Source organism: Podarcis gaigeae, assembly GCF_964106915.1.
Source record: "Podarcis gaigeae genome assembly, chromosome: 8".
NCBI lineage: Eukaryota > Metazoa > Chordata > Lepidosauria > Squamata > Lacertidae > Podarcis > Podarcis gaigeae.
In genome coordinates this window covers 46,621,125-46,643,137 of record NC_139684.1, presented here as the reverse complement: position 1 = coordinate 46,643,137, position 22,013 = coordinate 46,621,125, and the positions used below count along the sequence as shown (strand labels likewise).

The window sequence follows — 22,013 nt, the reverse complement described above, 5'->3', positions numbered from 1 at the left end:
AGATGAAAGCTCATAGCTAGTCCTGCCAGCCCCTTCAACACCCCCACCCCTGAGGTTTGAAAGCCCTTTGTAAGCAACCTCTCGTGGAGACATTTGCAAAGGGAAATCTGAAAGCCCTGTGGTTCACTTTGAAGTTCCAACAATTGGGACTTCAAATGGAAGCACTGCCTGATGCCAAGCTGAGAAATTAAAATAGCCATCTTCTATTTTCATTATTTCCAGTAATTTCCAGACCCATTTCAAGGCGTTCACATTGATGTTTAAAGGCCTAAACAACTTAAGCCTCAAATATCTGAAAATATCTGAAAAACCACCTCCTTTCCTATAGCCCATATCATATGTTGTGATTAGCAGAAGGGACTCTCTTAGTGGTCCAACCACTCTCAGAAATTTGGGGTAATAATGGCAGCTCGGAAGAAGGCATTCTCTATGATAGCCCCCCAACTGTAGCATTCCCCATTCTTATCATACAGCTTTTGTCATATGGGGAAAACGTCTTTACCCTGCTGGGATGTATGCGTTGATCATACATTTAATCTGTTTGTTTGTTTGATTGGTAGGTACTGGGGACCTTATAATGTAGGGCAAGGTCATTTACACACACACACACACACACACACACACACACACACAAACACACCATGTCAAGTTTTTATAATGCCTTGTATTTTTTTCCAGCATTCATAGGAGCATTATTTCAAAGAGGACCCCAACAGTGGGCCTTACTTAGGTTCAGGGTTCCTAGCAGCTGCCCAAAAATGCTTTCACGAGAGCAATAAACCTGCTAGACTATGTTCCCCCAGCCATCACCAACGGTAAGGAAATTGAGTTTGCTCTGTCCTTTTGTGTTCAGGGTAAAATAAGAATTGCCATTTGCCTTTGTGACTCTAAACATGCAGCAAGAGTGTTGTCTGTCTACCTGCTCCCTCATTTTTAATAGCGTAATCAGCTCAAGACCATAATCATGAGCTATGGTGGACAGTGCATGGTTAGGAGGAACCAATGTTCGACTGTTTGCTTGTTTATTTATTTCATTTATACCACACCAGTAACAGCCAGAAGGGTGGGGCAGAGTGGGCAGACATTGCTTACCTGGCTTCCCAATGTGGAAGTTACTGCTGGTAACTGAGGGGGGGGGAGAGAGAAAGACATCAGGTAGGTTGACACATCATGGGCGCAGTGACATGGTGCCTGCACTGACCTTCTCACCCCCTTTCCCCACCAGACACTACCGACCCCACATTTCCTCAAAGAAGCTCAAGGATGTGTGCATGGTTCCAGTTCATCCCATTTTATCCTCACAACAACCCTGTAAGGATGGCTAGGCTGAGAGACAATGACTAGCCCAAGATTAGCCAGTGAATAACAGGGCTGACTAGAGATTTGAACCCTGTTCTCCCAGATCTTAGTCTAGCACTTTAATTACACCATACTGGTATGTGTAAAACTGGTTTGGGTCATACCCCGTCATAAAACAAATGTTCTTCACCATTTATGTGTTATCCCTTAACATATTTGAAGATGGCTTAATCAATCAATCAGTCAATCAATCATTTAGAATATAGGATTGAATCCCATATCCTTTTCTGTAGGAAAAATCCCCTTTGAATGCAATGGGACTTTTTCCTTAGTCAAGATGTGTAGAATTGTGACATAAATGTTGTAACCTTACATTTAGGCTCCAGTCCATACACAAATACCTGGGAGCATATCAGACTGGACTCACAGGTTTTACTTCTGAGTAGTCATGTATAGGATTGCACTGTCAGGCTGTAACCCTCTGTACAATTTTCTGGGAGTCAGCTCCATTAAACACAGTAGAGGTTACTTTTGAGTAAACACACATAGGCAGTCTGATTGTACCTGGTTTAAAGTATCACCACCATGACTCCCTCCCCCCAAAAAACCCCTACATTTTTTAAACACTGAAAAATGACTCTGGGGAGAGGATGCTTTGTGCTATCACCGGCACCCAGCCAATCAGCACTATGAGCTGACAGTCCATTTTGCTTCAATCTAGTTGAATTTTGTCTCAAAGTTTCAGTCCTCAGGAGAAGACTGTACTTATGAGAACAATGTGGTAAGTGTGCTTTCTAGAGTGGAGTGGCTCCAGTTAGGATATAAATGGAGTAAGCCATTATAAAAAGCAAAAACAAGAAAAGGAGCACACTAAGTTGTAGCTGCATGTTTATATATGTAGTGGAAGAATCAATCCTGTATTTCATGAAAGGATTCTCATGCACAGTGGCCACAATTCAGGTAACAAGTACACTGTTCTGAATTTTCATTAACAAATGGCAACAATCATGTATTTTTCTTGCATTTATAAGCATTTGTAATCTTTTATATCAGTTGATAAACAAGATAAAAGCAAAACAGAAATTCTACATACATGCACATAAAAGCTCTTCCTGGAATTCACCAAACAACAACAACAAAAAATCCAAAATAAGACTATGTGGAAGAATCCATGGAATAAAAACCTTTCTCACAGATATGGAAAACAGAACTCCATTTTGCTATGAGATTTTGTTTTAATGGTATCCCCCTGGATTCCGAAATTTATGGGGTCTGGTTGACTCCTACTGTCTTGAAAAAAAGTAAATGTATATTTAAAACACATGCACATCTGCTCAACAGTTATATTTACTAGACAAAGTTCTATTACCATATAGAGTTAGGTTGGTTCCCTCAGGGCACCACAAGCACACTACACCGTGCAAAAGATAACATCAGAAAATGTGGCTTTCCTTTATTTTAGAAAGGAGAGCTGGATTTGCATTGGAGCAAAGAATCTCTCCCCCTCTCCCCATTCATAGCTTTTGCTGGCTGAATAGAAATGAGCTTGCAGATACTATAATGAAAGACTTTAACGCAAACTTTCTGCTTCAAAGGTACATGGTGGTTTTGCTTTTGAACTCCCATGCAGTAAATAGTTTAAGCAATTTGCTGCCCTTTTTTGGATAGCAAGAGATGGCCAATGACTGCATCCTTTGGGGTTTCTTTGTTCTCCAGGCAGTGGTCTGGGGGATGGGGGTGAAGGTCAGGTAATATAATTAGGGGTGGATGAGAAATTCAATTTACTTCACATTTAAAGGCAAACCTACCAATTTTGCACCTTCTGAAACAACACAAAACTGAAACAGCAATCCTACAAAAGTTTTTCTTCTCTGAACTCTGCAATCAGTTTTCTTGCTAAAAAAATGTACAAAAGTGCATATATTTGGGTAAAGTGTGCATAAAAATGGATATATTGTACATGTGTATTTGCAAATGAAAATGCCTGTTTTAAATGCCCTCTTCCCAGCTATGTAAACATTAAGATATGGCTTTGAAATGTTGAGTTATTCTGCATGCAACAATGTTCTAAATGCAGTTTCATGATTTTAGGGTAAATCATTTTAAGCAAGTTCATGTGTTGTACAGGCTCAAACCCTCAACTTGAGCAAGGATACAGCAAAAGAAAAATGGAGGTATCTATTTTCTCCCTTCATTAATATCTTGCACCTTTTTATATAATGAGCTAGCTATATGTTTGAATGATTAGAATTCATCACATACATGAAAGACCTCCCCTCCCCCCCAAAAGCCACACATACTGCAATTCCTCAAAAATTGCCACATTGGGTGCAGCTGAACACATTTTTTAAAAATGCCCACCAACATCTATATTTCAGTGATGCTCAGCACATGTTTTTGCACCTGCCTCCCTGAACCAATTTCTTCTTTGCTCTTGGCCTTTTTTTGTCCTTTAATCCAATAGGCTATGCTGAGTCACATGATTTTATTTATCAATATCTGAGAGGCCATTGTGTCAGCAGCAGCATTGCACCTTCATCAGCAGAAGTCATGTGGATTGGCTTAGGCAAGTGGATTAAATGGCAGTGTGGGCAAAAGAGGCCAAGGACAGGGAGAATATAGGAGGAGGAGGACAATGATGCTAAGGAGAATAGCATCAAAACTACATGAGCATGCTTGTGGTGTGTGCTGAAGCTATCCAAAAATAAGAGGTATCTTTTGACAGAATCGATAACGAACACAGAACTGGACACATTGTTTTTCCTCAGTCTGAGTTTATGTCTATGGAAACGACTTCTGAGTAAACATTACTAGAGACACATTCATACATTTAAAACACTTTGGTGCCACTTTGAACACTCATGGCTCCCCCCCCCCCCAAATATCTGGGTTAAGGGTGCTTAGCATTGTTAGGCAACTCCTATGATCCTCTCGGGACACGGGTGGTGCTGTGGTCAAAAACACTGAGCCTAGGGCTTGCCGATCAGAAAGTCGGCGGTTCGAATCCCCGCAATGGGATGAGCTCCCATTGTTCGGTCACTGATCCTGCCCACCTAGCAGTTCGAAAGCACGTCAAAGTGCAAGTAGATAAATAGGTACCACTCTGGCGGGAAGGTAAACAGCATTTCCATGCACTGCTCTGGTTCATCAGAAGTGGCTTAGTCATGCTGGCCACATGAGCTGTACACTGGCTCTCTCAGCCTATAAAGTGAGATTAGTACGCAACCTCAGAGTCATCCGCGACTGGACCTAATGGTCAGGGGTACCTTTACCTTTTCCTTTTCTGATCCTCACAGAGTGATATTTGCCCGAGGTGCTTGAGATGAGAGCTTGATTGTTTACCACTCTGAGGATTGTAACTCAAAGGGGTATAGAGGGGTCTCCTGACAACTAACGAAGAGGTAAATCTTCAATGGGTGCTGTCACTGCTGAAAAGATAATATGGGACTGCATTCCAAATGATAGGTGCCACCACACTAAAAGTACAGTTCTGACATCCTGTAGAATGAACCTCCTGATAAGATGTTATCTGCGGGAGGCCTTCTCCTGCAGTGTGCAGTAGTTGGTTGGGAATATAAGGGATGATACCATCTTTTAGATATCATGATCACAAGCTGTATAGGGCTAGTTGTCTTATTCATATGAGTTTCAGACTTTGTTTCCTTTTGCAGGGTTAACGTGGGAAAGCAGCTTCAAATGCATCTTCTCTGTCTACCCTCAAACCCTTAAAATACAGTGGTACCTCGGGTTACATACACTTCAGGTTACACACTCCGCTAACCCAGAAATAGTGCTTCAGGTTAAGAACTTTGCTTCAGGATAAGAACAGAAATCGGGCTCCGGCAGCGTGGCAGCAGCAGGAGGCCCCATTAGCTAAAGTGGTGCTTCAGGTTAATAACAATTTCAGGTTAAGAACGGACCACCGGAACGAATTAAGTACTTAACCCGAGGTACCACTGCATAGTGAAACTAAAAGGAAAGGGAAAACATTGAAATAAGTTTTTGGTGGTAACCCACAAAACAATAGAGTTAAAGAAGCCTTTATTGACAATAGCCAGTAGAAAATCATTTTAAATAATAATAATAATAAATACCTTGAACAGTTAGGGATTACCATAAAAAAAATTGTAATTAATTTACAAATTCACATTATGAGATGGTACAAATTATTATAAATGGGAATTGTGCAGAAGAAATGGAAACATGGCATCTTTTAATCATGCCTTCTATTTATTGTTTGGGGGAAAAAAGAAACCTTGTAATTTTTGATCTGTGATTACTTAACATTATGTATTCAAAACTATCATCTGTTTTCATGTAGCACTTGTAAAAGAAATTAATTTCAGCTAACGTATAATGCTAGAGGTTATGCCCTTCCGTTGCTCCGATTTCTAAACCCTCACAATCTTCCCTGATATTAACCCCCCAGAATTTCCCCACCCCACCCCTTGCAACTACTACTATGTTTGCGTTTCACATTCTCAGACCCATTTCCAAAGCCACTTCTCTGTTCCATCTGCAGATCTGCTTTATGCCCATCTTCACCTTGACCCCCATGTCCACGCCTCCCTCACCACATTTTGTGGAAGCTCCCTTCCATGCAGCTTGCCAGCACAGGATCTAGTCTTAATTCTAACACCTTACCTTGTTTTTGTTTTGTTTTTTACCATTCTCATTATTTAATATTTCTCATTTAAAAATAAATAAATCTTACATTGATTTTTTAACTCCTTTGCACACAAACTACTCCCATGGTAACCTCCTGCATCTTCCTCTCCCCATACATTGCAGCTACAAAGTACCCTTTTCACTTTCCACCCTCATTATGAAGCCACCATCCCGTTCTATTGCGCAGCCACTTTCTTACCCTCAAGCCCATTCCCATGCCTCCTATTCCTTCCCCTTTTACAACCCATTTGAACCCCATTTTCATTCCCCAACTCCCCCTTGTATACAAACCACCCCCATTTCATTCTTCCTCCTCTCTCCTATTATGCAGCCCCTTTTGCACACCCATCCTGTGGTGATATATGTTATTATATATTTACAAACAGAATCTTGAGAGCAAGCCTGCCAGTTAGTTTGTTCAGTTAAGAGATTCAGGTCAGTTGAGGGAAGTTGTACAGATATAGGTGTTTGCATATTAATTAATGCCTTCTAAATTACTACATTGAATCCAGAACTCCATGTTGAAGACAACACATGGTACCAGGAGTGAACAGCACTGTGTGAAGGTGCTGCTATAAGGGTTGATTGGGGGCTTGGGGGAGGAAGTAGGCTGTATGGTGGGTGGAATAATCCCTCTATGTTCCTCACTTCCCAATATTTTGAGACTTCCCCTGTTGTTTTAAGCCACCACTTTCCCCCTTTCAGTGTCTCTTCCTTCATGCTCCCATGCTACAGCCACTGCTGTTATACAACCAGCCTTCTCTTTTGCTTCCATACCCTGCTCCATATTCATGGAAATCCAGAATTGTGATGCAGCTATATCTGAGGCCTTGGGAAGCTTGGTTATTGGCCTAGCTAGGGAGTGGGGCTATCTGTAAACATTGGATGGCTGCCTCCTATGCTTTCATGAAGCAGGTGGGCTAATGGGAGGTTCTGGTCAAATTGGCATATGCAGTTTTTTGTAAAAGTAATTTGTAAATGAGTGCTTTGTTGCAGACAAGTCATGATGCCCTCTTGCTGTTTTGATGTCCATCCCAAGTCTGCAATGGCAGCAGGGCTTCTCAGGCTGTGCTATTAGTTTGACTTTTTTCCCAATAAAGCACTAGAATTGATCACTCTGGCATTTTTTACATCCTTCTTTGGTGTCCATGCACCAAACAATTTACACAGGCCCTCCACATTACCAGAGACCAACCATCGTTGTCTATCTGAATGACCTTCCTCTGTGTTATGAGTTGAATCCTAGAACAATAGGATCCTGAATGCAGCCGTCTGACTGGTCCACAGGAGCCACCCAATCCAGCTCCTGGATGAAGTGAATCAGCAACCTGATTGGCCTGCAGGAGCAGCCAATCAGGCTTCTGTAGGAGGTGAATCCGCAACCTGATTGGCCTACAGGAGCAGCCCGGAATTAGCCAATCATGTGGGGCCCATTGTGTAAATAATGTATATATAGCTAGATGTTTTGGGGAAAGTTTCATTCATTGCTACCATGAGCTGAATAAAGAGCATGAAATTCACACTCGACTCTGAGTATATTTCATTCTGCCTGGTGGCAAGATGGGCTGGTGCGTAGTGTGTCAGAGAAAGGGAGAGGTGGAGCTGGGATGGGTGGTCTGTGCTTAGGAACATGGGGAGCCTACCTCTGTATTGTCTACACTGACAGACAAAGGATCACTTGGGCTTCAGAGAGGCAAAATTCCCAGCCTTACCTGGAAAGACTCTCCTCCCTGGAAGAGAGGGGAGTGGTTGTGGGTGGGAGCCCGAGCACCGCCCCTAGCAGGGGGCGTTAGCCCCCTGCCTCCACCTCTCCTGGCTGGCGCCCACGCCCCTCGGCAGGCACCCGAGGCATTGCTTATGCCATTGCTGAGAGGGAGAGTTGCCGCGTTTGGCACTCCTGACATCCTTATCCTTCAATTAGGGGGAAATGACCTTGTTAGCAGAAGAAGTGTGGACTTGTCGTGGCACATAAAAAGAGATTTGGATGAGATTGCTGCCTTGTGTCCCGGAACAACGGTGTTCTGGTCCTGCTTCCTGAAGAGAGTTGTGTGGCACGGTGTGCAGAACTGTATGGCCATTGAAAAATCCAGGAAACTCTTGAATCCTGCAATAGCCTGTTGGGCGCACTTTTTGTATGGCCGAGTCATCTCTCATGACCGTATGCGGATTGGCGACCAAGCCTTGTACCGGAATGATGGGGTTCATCTTTCAGACCAAGGGAATGACATTTGGTTAACTAGCATCAGCAGCAGCATCAGGGATTGGTTACAGCTGTGAGGGTATTGGCGGCGAGCCTTTCGGCTCGGGTGGCGGTTAGGCATTGGAATAATGTGTTGTGGTGTGTCGAAGGGCTAGGTGTGGCCATCGCCTATGCCTTCAATTTTTGGGTATTCCGTTAAAGGAATCTGGTGGTCGTGTATTCTGTCCGATGCCTGCTCGGCGGGAGGCCATGGCACAACCCTCGGTGACATCAGGGGTGAGCCTATAGTTGGATTAGCATCAACAGGCTCCACCTACTGGTGAATAAACCCACTTGTTTTAGAGATCCAATGCCTAAGCCAATACCTTTTCACTGCTGTAATCAATAAAGTTGTGGCCTTTCCTTGCCCATTAACCTTATATCACGTGTCCTTTTGTATTCATTTCACATTGCGGGGGTCGGGTCCTCAAACCACAAGTACCAGTGTTTGAACTCAGACCTTCTTCATTCAAAGCAGATACTTTACTCCTGAGCTACAGCCTTACCCTGTATTGCTTCAAGCCCCAGTTCTTTTCAGCGGAGTTGAGCACAGGCATCTGCCAAAGTGTGCATCCCTAGGTGGGGTCAGAAACACCCAATATCACACAAGTACTTAAGACAAACTCATGTACACAGAAACATACCACTTAGCACACATGCACACACAAACACAGAAATAGGCAAGAGAGTCTCTTTCTTGCTGCATAGCACAGAAGCCAAATAATCTCCACATATCAAAAAAGTTCACAATCTTTCTCTATGTGAAGATTTCTAAGAAGCAGCATGTTGGTCTCAAAAGATGGTGAGAGGATGATGGACCAGTTGCAAAGGCGGCACACATCAGATCTGATGCAGGAGCATCTGGTTCCATCTCGGTTTTAAAGTCAGCTTGCTTTTCCAACCCGTATTCTTGTAACTTGGTAGAATATAATGGAGCAAAAGCCCCAAGTGAGGACCGGTAACAACATGCGGGTCCACATTTTACTCATTAGAAAGGTTTCCAGCTTTCTAATAAGTGAAGTGTATTGCAAGAACAGTGAATGCATAATGAACCTCCTTAGCATTCCTGAGACACTTTTTGCAATTTTGATTTCTTGCTGTCAGGTTGACCATTAAGGATAGGAAATATACATTATGGGGGATCATAAAATATCAAACAAAATAGCAGTATATCAAGCAAAACATTTAGCTATCATAAAAAAATCTATTTCTCTGCTTTTAGTTTCATGCAGGTAGCTATTTCAATTGGGTTGCAATGATATTTCTTTTGCTCTACCTCGTGCCCTCTAGCGTGCAGTAACTAAGCCAGTTGCAAATATATATTAAAAAGTGACAACTTCTCGCTGCCTCCACTCCTACTATGCTTAAATCCCAAAGCAATTTGTAACATGTCTTCTTCCAGGAGTTATATCAATGACACATTTTGCCATATTAATTGTTTGTTTATATGGAAATATGACATCTATTGTATATAAAAGATTAGACTAGGAACATTTTGTAATTTTGCTATGAAATTTTACCTTGTGTGACAGTGCATGTTTTCATTCTCCAGAGCGGCTTTTCCAGAATATATGTTTGGAGGATTGAGACCCTAACTTGTGTAAAATGTATTGATTGCTTCAGTGGGAGGGGGATATGTATTGGCAATTCTTAGCATTTATTTAGAGGAGTAAAAACAACAGTAGCCTGCAGTCCTTGGCAAGTTAGATAGATAGATAGATGATAGATAGATAGATAGATAGATAGATAGATAGATAGATAGATGATAGATAGATAGATGATAGATGATTGATAGATGATAGATGATAGATAGATAGATAGATGATAGATAGATAGATAGATAGATAGATAGATAGATAGATAGATGATAGATAGATAGATAGATAGATAGATAGATAGATGATAGATAGATAGATAGATGATAGATAGATAGATGATAGATAGATAGATAGATAGATAGATAGATAGATAGATAGATAGATAGATAGATAGATGATAGATAGATAGATGATAGATGATAGATAGATAGATAGAGATAGATGATAAATAGATAGATGATAGATAGATAGATAGATAGATAGATAGATAGATAGATGATAGAAAGATATGCAATAGTTATCATTATCTATCTAATCTATCAACAGACCTTTCAATACATAGAGTAGTAGATACAACAGGGAAGGTGGATCAGGTAAAATGAGATGAGGATGGCTTGGGAAAAAGCATTTTGATTATAGGGGTGGGTGAATCTGTCAGTTTTTTTATCCTCTTAGTTTCTCTGGAAATTAAAAGCTTTTTATTAAAGCTTGGAAAGAAACAATATACAAAACTTAACATCACATACCAAGCATTTTTAAAAACAGAAAATGATGAAAATAAAACAAAATAAAATAGTTCCAATTCTCCATCTATCAGCTTTACAGTATAGAGTTATGCAAAACCCTTGATCCATAATAGCATCCAACTTTTCTGCTTTCCATAAACCAACCTTTTGCGGTCTTTGGTTTCTCTTATTTTCTCTGGCTTTCAGCCTGGAAAAAAAAAATGCTCCCCACTCCTTGCCTTACAGCATGCAGAGAAAAGCCACATGTGTTGTTTAATAGTGGTGTGTAGGTCTGTGGAACAATGTAAGCATTGCTCCTTAGGGTAAGAACTGGAGTGCTACAAGTAGTCAAGACTGTCACTGTTTTAATCTGTGCCATGTTGGAACTGTTATACTGATGGATGGTGTTAGACAACAAGGCAGATCATCTGGAAAGTTCAAAGGCCCCTAGAGATCTCTTCAACTTTAAGGGATGGTACAAGGCTGTTTATTTTGCTCTGGGGACGGGATGCTTTTATTTTTGACTAAAGGATCATTCACAGGTAAACTGTGTACATTCCTGCAAGCTGGGTCAGACTCTCCATTTAGTCTTGTATAGCTCACTTTCATTGGCAGCAGCTGCCTGGTGTCTTGGGCAGAAGTCTTTCACATGTGATGCTGAACTCAAATGGAATATTTTGAGTAACAGGCAAAAACAGTCTATTCTGGAGATAATTAGCTGTGCTAATAACTTTATCCCAAAACTCCTGTGACACATGTCACCGGTTATTCAGCACATGAGAATAGGAAACTGCCTTATACCAGTTCAGACCATTTGCAGGTCCAGGCACAGTGAACACAGGTTGACTAGGGTTTGGAGATGCGAAGGTACTAATAGTAACACCATATTCGCTACAAAATACATGCATTATTATGCACACTGTCCACTAGTTATATGCATATTTTTGGTACACATTGTCTGGAGGACTGTGCTACAAAATTCAGAGAAAGGTAAATTTCAAAGAACGACCAGCCAAGGTGGATTGCAATTTTAAAATGCTAAAATGAATAACATATATCAAATGCAAAGATGACCTGGAGTGGGTTGGGGGAGGAAGGGACGATCATCCCTCTCCCTGCTCTCTTCTTTTTTCTCACAGGGCAATTGTGACATAATGTCATGGAAGACTTTCCTTATACAGGCATGCTTCATTTTATTGTGCTTCAGAGATATTGTTCCTTATGAGGACATGGGTGCAGCTGCAGGCAGCCTGGTCCCATGCCACCACCGCCCTTCTTCTGACCATCGGAGTAGAGCTGACTAGGGCTGGGCCCAGGTTTCCCCCCTACCACCTTCAGCCAGGGTGTGTGAGATTTAAGACACTGCAGTATAGTGTAAACAGAACTTGTGTACGCACTAGGAAACAAACAAAATATGTGTGGCTCACTTCATTGCAACATTCGCTTTACTGCAGCGGTCTGGAACTGAACACCACAGTATCTCTGATGTATGCCTGTAAACAAACTTCATTCCTGATAAGAGCTCTGGCAGTTACAGAGATGTACTGGACAACCATATTGCATTTTGGGGTCAAGCCATTGTTTTGTAATGGAGCTTTGTGTTCTTCATTTGCATTCACATCTTCCACTGTTTTCCTCCCAAACAGATCCATAACTTTTTTTCTGGTAAGTATTCACTGAATGTTCATCAAAGAGTTGTTAAGTTACTGTCAAATAATTTATTGATGCCTGTGAGTCAACAGGGTGCTGAATGAGAAGTTTCTTCTTTTTGACACTTGATTTCCCCAAAATGGTTCTTTGAAACATTATTTATTTACCATTAATTTATTTCCTTTCTTGGCTGACATAAAAAAATGAATTATTTTATATAAGGGAGACATTTTGTTCAGTCAAACATAGTTATTTTATCTTCCTTAGTGCATGTGGGATGTGTTTCTTTAGACAACCCCCCTCCCCGATACTACGTAACTGCTCCATTAACACTGTGGAATCTTGCCACAAGATACAAGGCATCATCCAGAAGATCCCCTAAAACAGGTGGAATAAGCAAAATTATATATGTGGGATTTACCCCTTTCACTGTTGTTGAAGAGGTGCAGGAAAGGGTGAACCATACAGGCTCCTCGCCCCAACATGACTGTTTGGCACAGGAGGTTTGCAAAAGTAATAGACAGAAAAGAAATATGTTAAGTAAAAACAACATTTATTAAAGAAAGTAATTTTAAATATTTAATGACACAATTAAGTCTTATTAATGTAATAGTCTTTATTCTTCAGCTTTAAAATTCACAAGTATAATTTCTCCTTTCATCTTTATTATGCAGTGTTCCCCCACCCCAATTATTTGTTATATGTTCCTATAAATAATTTACACATATTAAGATTTTAATTTTAATTTTCTAACTATGAGCATGCTCTACTACAGCCCTCACACTGATCTACACCTTGGGGTATAAATGGAAGCCATGCAGCTGATGAGTCAGTTCATATTTACACACACACACACACACACACACACACACACAGAGAGAGAGAGAGAGAGAGAGAGAGAGAGAGAGAGAGAGAGAGAGAACACATGTATTTCCAATGTTATAATAACCTCAGGTCTGTTTTGGCTTCTATAGGCTTCATTTTGATACTTGGTACACACATACAACTCCTGCCAACCTAGCAGTTCGAAAGCACATCAAAGTGCAAGTAGATAAATAGGTACCGCTCCGGCGGGAAGGTAAACGGCGTTTCCGTGTGCTGCTCTGGTTCACCAGAAGCGGCTTAATCATGCTGGCCACATGACCCAGAGGCTGTACACCGGCTCCCTCAGCCAATAAAGCGAGATGAGCGCCGCAACCCCAGAGTCGGCCACGACTGGACCTAATGGTCAGGGGTCCCTTTACTTTTACCTTACACACATACAATAGATCAGGGTTTGAAACCTCAGGCCCCAGAAACCAAATGTAACCCTCCAGACTTAACAGTTTGGCCCTTGGGATGCACCCCCAGGCCACATCTCTCACCAGCCCTGCTCTGTACTCCCTCCCTTTTGCATGACTAGGATGTGTCCTTAATCTGTGATAGTGCCTGTTGCTTGCTTGCTTGGAGTGTGAGTTGTGTGTAGGTGGCATGTGAATGCAGAAAGTTGTAACTTGGTGCAGCTAGAATATATTCTACCGTACATAGGTCAGAGTCACATCCATTACTCTACCTACTTTGGCCTCTGGCTGATGCCATGGGGGCACTGGATCATGTGGCAATGCAGAACTTCATCTGAAAAGCCCTGCAATAGAAAACCAATTCTGCATAATAACCCTTTCTCCCAATCTCAAAAAATGGAAAGCAGGTTTCTGGCCCATATCTGATAACCCAGCAATGAAGATATAAAAAATCCAACAGTATTGCTGCAGAATGCTGGGAATAGAGACGATGTGGAATGAATCTGTCTGTCGCTAAGTTGGTTTGTTTATGTGATAAGTTACCGTACTTTTCGCTCCATAAGACGTACCATACCATAAGACGCACCTATTTTTTAGAGGAGGAAAACAAGAAAAAAATATTCTGAATGAAACAGTGGATGTATGATTTTTGTGGTTCAAACTGTGGCCACAAACATGATATGTGATTTGACGGTGAGTTTGGGATAGCCCAATGCAAAAATCCTGATAATCCATGTGGATCTGTACTTTGTAATCACGTCTTTGCGCCATTGCAGACCCACAAAACAATGGATGCATGATTTTTGGTGCAGGCTATAGCCATGGACATGGTATGTGATCTGGTGGTGAATTTGGGGTAACCCAATGCAAAAATCCTGATGCCAGGAAGTGTTTTGGACTTTTTCAAGACCAATTGGCAGCAATATTCTGCTACCAAAATAGCTCCTTGGCATGGGAAGATCATCTTCCTGTTATATACCTGCTGGGATTGACAAGACATATGACCCTCACCTGAGTCACATCTAACTCTTTGGGGGGGAATTAGCATCAGGCGTCATGTGCATGGAAGTTGCCAACTCAATTAACTGACTAGGGTTACTGTTAATAACACCAGTTTTATTTTGGCTTGATATTGCTGGATAGTTCTGATGAACTGCAAAAGCAGTTTTATTTTGCTTTCTGTTGCCACCTTGGAACTTTCTTTACTAGTGCCTCTTTGTTTTGTACGATTCCTTGCAAATGAAGGAAAACAACCTTTCTCCTTCGTTATGTTGATAATATGTTTTTGGTTACTGAGAACAAACAAGAGTGTACAGAAACAAGATTGGGTGCAGGCCTGGCCAGGACATAGGTGTGACACACCTGTGACAAAGGTGACCTGTGTGCTTGCTTGCTTGCTTGCTTGCTTGATTAACAGCTGTTGGGAACTTCAAGGTCCCTGCTTTCCCTTCTTATGGTCTTTATATTGGACCTGGAGGCTCCAAGAGAGAGCATTCCATGTCAAGAAGGAGGGCAAGTGGGCACCCTATCAAATGACAAGGCAAAAGCTATAAAGAGCAGGGCCTTTTCACTGGTTGTGCCCATTGTATGGCTCGCTCTTTCCAGAGCTGCTCTCTTTTGGCCTGTATTTTGGAGCTTTTTAATCTAGGAAGATTTAGGAATAACAGGTTGACAAGTCTTATCAGTCACTGATGTATGAGCGGATTTTATTCTGATGTATGAGCGGATGTTATTCTGGGTTCCGGGTGTACCAGGGTTTACACCAGCGTAATAGAGTTGGCCAGGACAAAAGAAGGGATACAATTTATGAGCTTTCTCCATTATCTGCACAGCAGGGGGTGTTCAACAGTGCAAAGGCTGAGTGGAAGCATTGCCTACTGGTTACCTGCTTTCAGCAATAGGGGTCGCTGTTTGGTAGTACCCAATTGGTTAGCTGTCAGATTCTAGAGCTCCCTATTGTGGCTCTTAGGTAATTCCAAAAATACAGAGTCCATTAATAAAACACAGTATTCATTCATAAAGCAATAACATAAATCTCCATTGCTACATATTGGGTGTGTATTTCAGCGGTTGAACGTACAGCTTATAGCCATGCTGTGGTATAGTGCTTATGCAATTGTGAATAAAAGGTGGCTGGGCTCATCGTCCTGGGATTTGGGGGGGAGGTGACAAAATTCATTTCCAATAAGTGCCCCCCCCCTCATTTCCATTACAAGTCCTTGAGTCTGTACTCTGAATAGTGACACCAGAGACTTAGAAGGTGCAGGGCTTGTCAGTCCAACCCCTGCACAGACTCATCAGGGCTGAGCATAAGGCAATTATAAGTGGGCCAAATTGGGGCTTGTGGCCCACTCCTAAGGGGGCCCCCACACTAGGACAATCTAGATAGATTTTATTTGTTTCTATGAGATTTTGTAGACTTTGACTGTGAACTGGGGCAAAGACTAAAGTTGGGCCCCACTTCTTCAAATTGGGCCCCAACTGGCTAGCCCTGAGTCTCATAGTTGCTGGGCCTGAGTTTCCCTGCCCTTGCATGAATCTTGGGTTTCCAATTTTGGGAGAGGGGAGACTGCGGCACTGGGGAGATGGCAGGCTGGTGAGGCCTCCTAGATTTAGAGGCCCGAGGATTCAGTCTACTTAGCCTATACATAAATCTGTCACTGGCTATATCCTATACAGGAGCAGAGCCATCTTAACCATTGGCACTGGGGGTGCACAGCACCAGGGCGCGGGCTCTCAACCCCTTTTGGTTGGCGCTGTGAGTCCCTGTGTCCCACAACTGTTCAAAAGGTAAACAACTATTTCCTTAAAAAAGCCAACAACTTTGGGGTCCCCCTCCCTAAGAAAAGGTCAACAACTCTGGGCAACCTAGAGGTGCCGGGTGGATCTTTGCACCCCAGTGCCACATATGCTTAAGATGGCCCTGTGAATGAGCTCAGTAGAAGGCAGTTCTCTCCTCCTGTTCTGCTTAGAGTGTCTCCTCCTTTCCTCTTTACAGACTGTAGTTTCAAGGATGAGACTGGGGCAAAGACAAGAAGAACGTCACCTCCACTTGGGTTGACTGTGTGCTGTAAGACTGGTCTCCTCATACTGCAGGGTCTTCCATCTTACAGTGTGTACATTCAAGAAGGGGAGGGGAGGAAAAGTGCCCTGCTGCAGGAATTCCTTTCCTCTTCTTAGATGGCATTTTTGAGGGACGGGCAAGGACAGTGCCATCCTGTTTCATTATCCGATATGAAATAGGAAGGTGCTGCCCCAACTCACCACCGCCCAAGCCTCCCTTTTTACATATATAATAATTTTTATTTGATTTTACAAATACAGAATTATAACAATCGAAACTATATATCCCTATTTAGAGATTTCTCCAAACTCTGGACTCCCCACCTTCCCCTCCATGGATCCTATTGTCCACCTTCTCAACTGCATATTATTTCATGGTCCATATTTTTTATATCTTTCCATATTATCAATAATATTCACTACATTACAAGTGTTACTAAAATCCTGTTAAGGTTTTCATCTGCTTACAGTGGTCTTCTAGATAAATTATAATTTTTTTCCCATTCTTCATTGAAGTTTTGGTCTTCTTGGTCAGTTTTGTCATTTCAGCATAGTCCAACAGCTTGGTTTGCCATTCCTCTCTGGTAGGGACTTTGTCTTCTTTCCATCTCTGGGCTAGTAGCATCCACATTGCTGTTGTCACACACATGAAAATTCTTTTCTGTTCCCTTGGAATGTCGGTACCTACAATTCCTAATAAAAGGCTGCTGGCTTTGTTTGTTTTTACAAAAGTTTTTTTAAACAATTTTCAATTCATTATACTGGTATATATTTATTATGCTACATAATGATTAGTATGAGTATGTTTCCGAGCACAATTCAAAGTGTTGGTGTGGACCTTTAATGTGCTAAATGTCTTTAGCCCTATATACCTGAAGGAGTGTCTCCGCCCCCATTATTCAGCCTAGACACTGAGGTCCAGCTCCGAGGGCCTTCCAGCAGTTCCCTCACCACAAGAAACTACAGAGAACTAGGCAGTGGGCCTTCTTGGTAGTGGCACCCATCCTGTGGAACACCTTCCCATTAGATGTCAAACAGATAAACAACTATTCACATTCAAAAGACGTCTGAAGACAGCTGTGTATAGGGAAGTTTTTGATGTTTGTCATTTTACTGTGGCAGGGGCAACCTAGCCAGGTGGGTGGGGTACAAATAAAAAAAAAATACTTTTTGTAACTTTTTTTTTGTAGCCTGTCCTGAGAACATGAACATGATGAAGGATGGGATATAATCTTGTTTTAGAGAAAGGCAGGTGTAAATAATATAAACAAACAAACAAACAACAACAATCCAGACTGTTGTTCTTAAACTGCTGGTCCCTGTTCCTCTTCTATGGAGTGATATAATAATTAGTAGTAGTAGTAGCAATAGTAATAGATGGTTTGATGCCCCAGACTGGAAGTATTTATGCTTTGTATATGTATTATATTTGTATAATGCTTTGTATACCACAAAAACCTACCAGTGAGGAGTGCAGTGTGTGGGGGGGGGCACAACTTCTTTTCATCATGGAGAACAACTGTCACCATCAGACCTACTAATTTTTAGATGGTCTTTAAAAATTCTCAGCCTTAAAGAGTGTGTTCTAGTATAATGACCCTTGCTTCAGTTAGCAAATGCGCATTTTCATTTAGCATTCTTTTAGGTTTTATTGTCTCAGTATTAATTATTATTCATGCCCACCTTGTTTTTCTAACTCCTTTTAATCTATCTGTCCTCTGTTTTGTTCCATTGACCTTGCTTTCAGAGGCCTCTTCCTCTCTCCTCCCCTCCTTTAAACACTTTCCTTCCAGCCTAGATCCATCTTATTTATTGTGATCACAGAAAACTTTTCTCCCCTAGCTCACAAATGGATAGGGTTGCTCGCAGGGAGTGCTCTGATTATACACCACAGGGTCTGTGCAGAATACTAAGGTATCATGCAAATCAACTCCTTTAGACCAATCTCTTTTGCTTTTGATTGCTCTGAAAAGCATTCTTCTTTTAGTGGAGAGATGGGTTTTACTCGCTTGCAGATTGGACAACTGTCACCTGAAACAAAAAAGTAACACTTACTTCCACTTGGCAGCTTGGGAGTGCACTGAAGATGTAAAATTGCTTAATTAACATATGCGATGCTGCAGATCTTTAAAGTACTCTGGACTATAAACACTCATTCTGTTGCCTGTAATTGACAGTGCTGTTCCAAAGCACTGTTTTCCTTTCAGGGCAGAAGTAAAAGACGGAACTTAAAATAGTAGTGGGGCATTTTCTTAAATGGGGGATATGGAGGCTGAGTGCCAGATTTCAGCTGCTTGCCTCAAATTAGGATTGGACTCAGACATCTTTATTGCTTGTTCCCATCTCTCAAGTGGATGCATTTTTTTCCATAACCTTTGCAATATGTAGATTCTTATGGTTCCTAGCATATAGTTAAAGCTATGGTTTTCCCAGTAGTGATGTATGGAAGTGAGAGCTGGACCATAAAGAAGGCTGATTGCCGAACAATTGATGCTTTTGAATTATGGTGCTGGAGGAGACTCTTGAGAGTCCCATGGACTGCAAGAAGATCAAACCTATCCATCCTGAAGGAAATCAGCCCTGAGTGCTCACTGGAAGGACAGATCGTGAAGCTGAGGCTCCAATACTTTGGCCACCTCATGAGAAGAGAAGACTCCCTGGAAAAGACCCTGATGTTGGGAAAGATGGAGGGCACAAGGAGAAGGGGACGACAGAGGACGAGATGGTTGGACAGTGTTCTGGAAGCTACCAGCATGAGTTTGACCAAATTGCAGGAGGCAGTGGAAGACAGGAGTGCCTGGCGTGCTCTGGTCCATGGGGTCACGAAGAATCAGACATGACTAAACGACTCAACAACAACATGGTTCCTAGTGTACTGCAGCACAGTGGTGGACAAGGACAGAGGCAAAAGTGGGAAGAATATCACAGGTGCATTTTATTTTTTGTACAGTAAGCTACTCCCCCCCCCCCCCCATGCTCATGCATGCTTCATCAAGGCAGCGAAGAGGCATTATCAGAGCTCAACGACCCATTCCAGACAGGCAGGGTGCAAATCAGGACTGGTGAGGAGTGAAACTATGGAGGATATCTTGGGAAAATCCCAAGGTCCAAAGAGGGAGGGCCTGGAGGGCTGCATTTGTCTTCTGGACCTGTTCTATGTATCAATTTTTAGGTCGCTCATTGATGACATCCCCCAAAGTGTGGTGATGGCCTTCTGTCCTCAGGTTTTGACATTTATCTTTTTCCATTGAGGCAACTCTTGAAAGTCTACCACAAGAGCTACTTGACTTCATGAAACCTGGTAAGATGAGCATATGGTGAAAATGCAAATGAGGATCACAATGCTTGCTTGCAAAGGAGAATTGCTACAACATCTCTCCTGGATGGTTGGGTACCAGAGAGGAAACTGACGGAATGAGGTCATGCACTCAGTACACACAAAGCCCCTTTCTGACAGCTCTCAAATTCTGCTAGAGACAGGGCTTTGGCATCAAATGCAGTAAGAGTGATTAACTTGACTTACTGCTTTAGAGGTGGTGAGGTTTCAGCCATAAGAGCTGAAAGAATCCAGTGCTGGGGACAAAGCAAGATGTTTAATGGGCAAGCCCTTTCATAAAGGAAAGGTATCTTTATTCCTTTTTGCTGGTATGTATATAAAGGATAGGATAGGGCAGTCAGATGTGACTTTATCTTTTCCCCAGCAATAAAGTCAAAGTCACCATATCAATATCAGGAAGAGTGCTAACACAGTAAAAATAGCAGTCACTGGCATGCAGTCTCTGGCAGTTCCATTCCCTCCAGCAATTACAATGTTATATTCACTGACAATGTCCCTGCTGGAGTCATACACAAAATCCACCAATCAACATTCAGCCACATCAATAACACAAGGCTAAATCACAGTGCACAAGCAGTTTACTGGGAATAGCCTACAGTTGCCTTTTATATCACTAGTTTCCATAGAGTTGTAGTCAGTACACCTATAGAAACTATATGCACCTGCCTCAGGCTGGAGAGAGTCCCAAGGGCTTATTAGAGAGATCTGGAGGGTTGCATCCACCTCCTGGGCCTGTGGTTCTCTTGCCCTACCCTAGTGGAACAAATCCCACCCCCTTAATAAAAACACCAACCAACAAACCACAGGCTTTTACTAGGAGACTGACAGGAAATGCATTGGTAAGTGTGGAATGAACAAACACAGCACAAGCAAATCAGGATGTATACAGTCATATAACTGTCCCATAAACAAATAAGAATGAATACTCAATAAAGACTGGATATAATCTAACCACCACGGAAGCTCTGTGCAAGCAAATGAGGATAAATGCTCAGTAAATAGGTTGTCTGGAGGGGCCATTAGAGTTTTAAAGCTTAAAATCCATACCTTGAACTGAGCCCATTTATAATAACCGTGTTCCTAAAATGATGAATCTTTTCAATTAAGGTATGTCCACCTGGAGATGGCCAATTGACACCAAACCCAGGATTATGTCCAACAGAGGCCAAGGTACCAAATGAGGCTTCTCTTTGTTGATATTCTCTTCTGTCTTCATCAGTTTATAGTCAGTGTTGTATAAACTCCATCCTTAACAATAGAAGTTCAAGTATTTGCAGGAAGGGGAAAGGGGGTGTCTTTTCTTTTAATGTGGAATTGACAAAAGCAGGATTGGAGTTTTAATATTACTGCATTGATCAGTTGTGTGCATTTAGTCTCTCATGCACACACTTCCCACATGCTACAGACAAACATTGCCAGGTTTTGAATACCTAGCATAATGCTGCTTGTTCTTTCCCCAAAGGATATATAATGCTGACATCAACAGCAATAAAATAGGAGCTATTATTTCCACCCTTCTCTTTATCATTCAGCAGAGCAAAGTATTTGGCTCTGTGTAGGAGTTTCACACCAATCTCTCTAGGAAAGAGCCCTCACAAAGACTTCTGCAGTGCCCTCAGACAGACGTTTAGTCTCCAAACCACAAATTGCTACACACCCTCACCCTCTGAGTTGCCTCATGCATAATGGATACGATTAATGCAAAAGTAAAGCTAACATTAACAATACATAATCTTGAAGGCTGGCAGAGCAATACTTCTATTTCCTAATGGAATAACTGGAATGATCCATAAGTAGACTTAAATAGGAACTCATCGAATATTATCTGAACACAGATATGCTTTGTGCTCATTGCCTAAGATTCTCTGGAGGGACAAAACCCTTCACCCACCAGAGGCAGAGTTAATATTTTACACTAAGCTATATGTCCGATTGGACATATACCTTATGATATATAAACCTTATGATACCGTGAATGAAATGGAAAGGAGGTGAAAATCATGTTTGGCTTATATACCTCATCTCAAACTCATTCAGCCCTGCATACATATCACTTGATTTCTCTTCACTTGATGGCATATAAATGAATCAATGCACTGTTTCCAGAAAGACAGGAGAGGAAGGAATCTAGGGTTTGAATAAATTAAAAGAAGC

The 22,013-nt window shown here is 41.9% G+C and overlaps 1 long non-coding RNA gene across 1 annotated transcript in view; it reads left to right on the top strand.

Moving 5' to 3' along the window:
* LOC310850678 overlaps positions 1–21,029 on the top strand; it is a 29,255-nt gene extending 8,226 nt beyond the window's left edge. Inside the window, exon 3 of the long non-coding RNA XR_014567413.1 lies at positions 20,967–21,029. This is a non-coding gene — a long non-coding RNA (uncharacterized lncRNA). The remainder of the gene's footprint in view (positions 1–20,966) is intronic.
* The last annotated feature ends 984 nt before the right edge of the window (positions 21,030–22,013 follow it).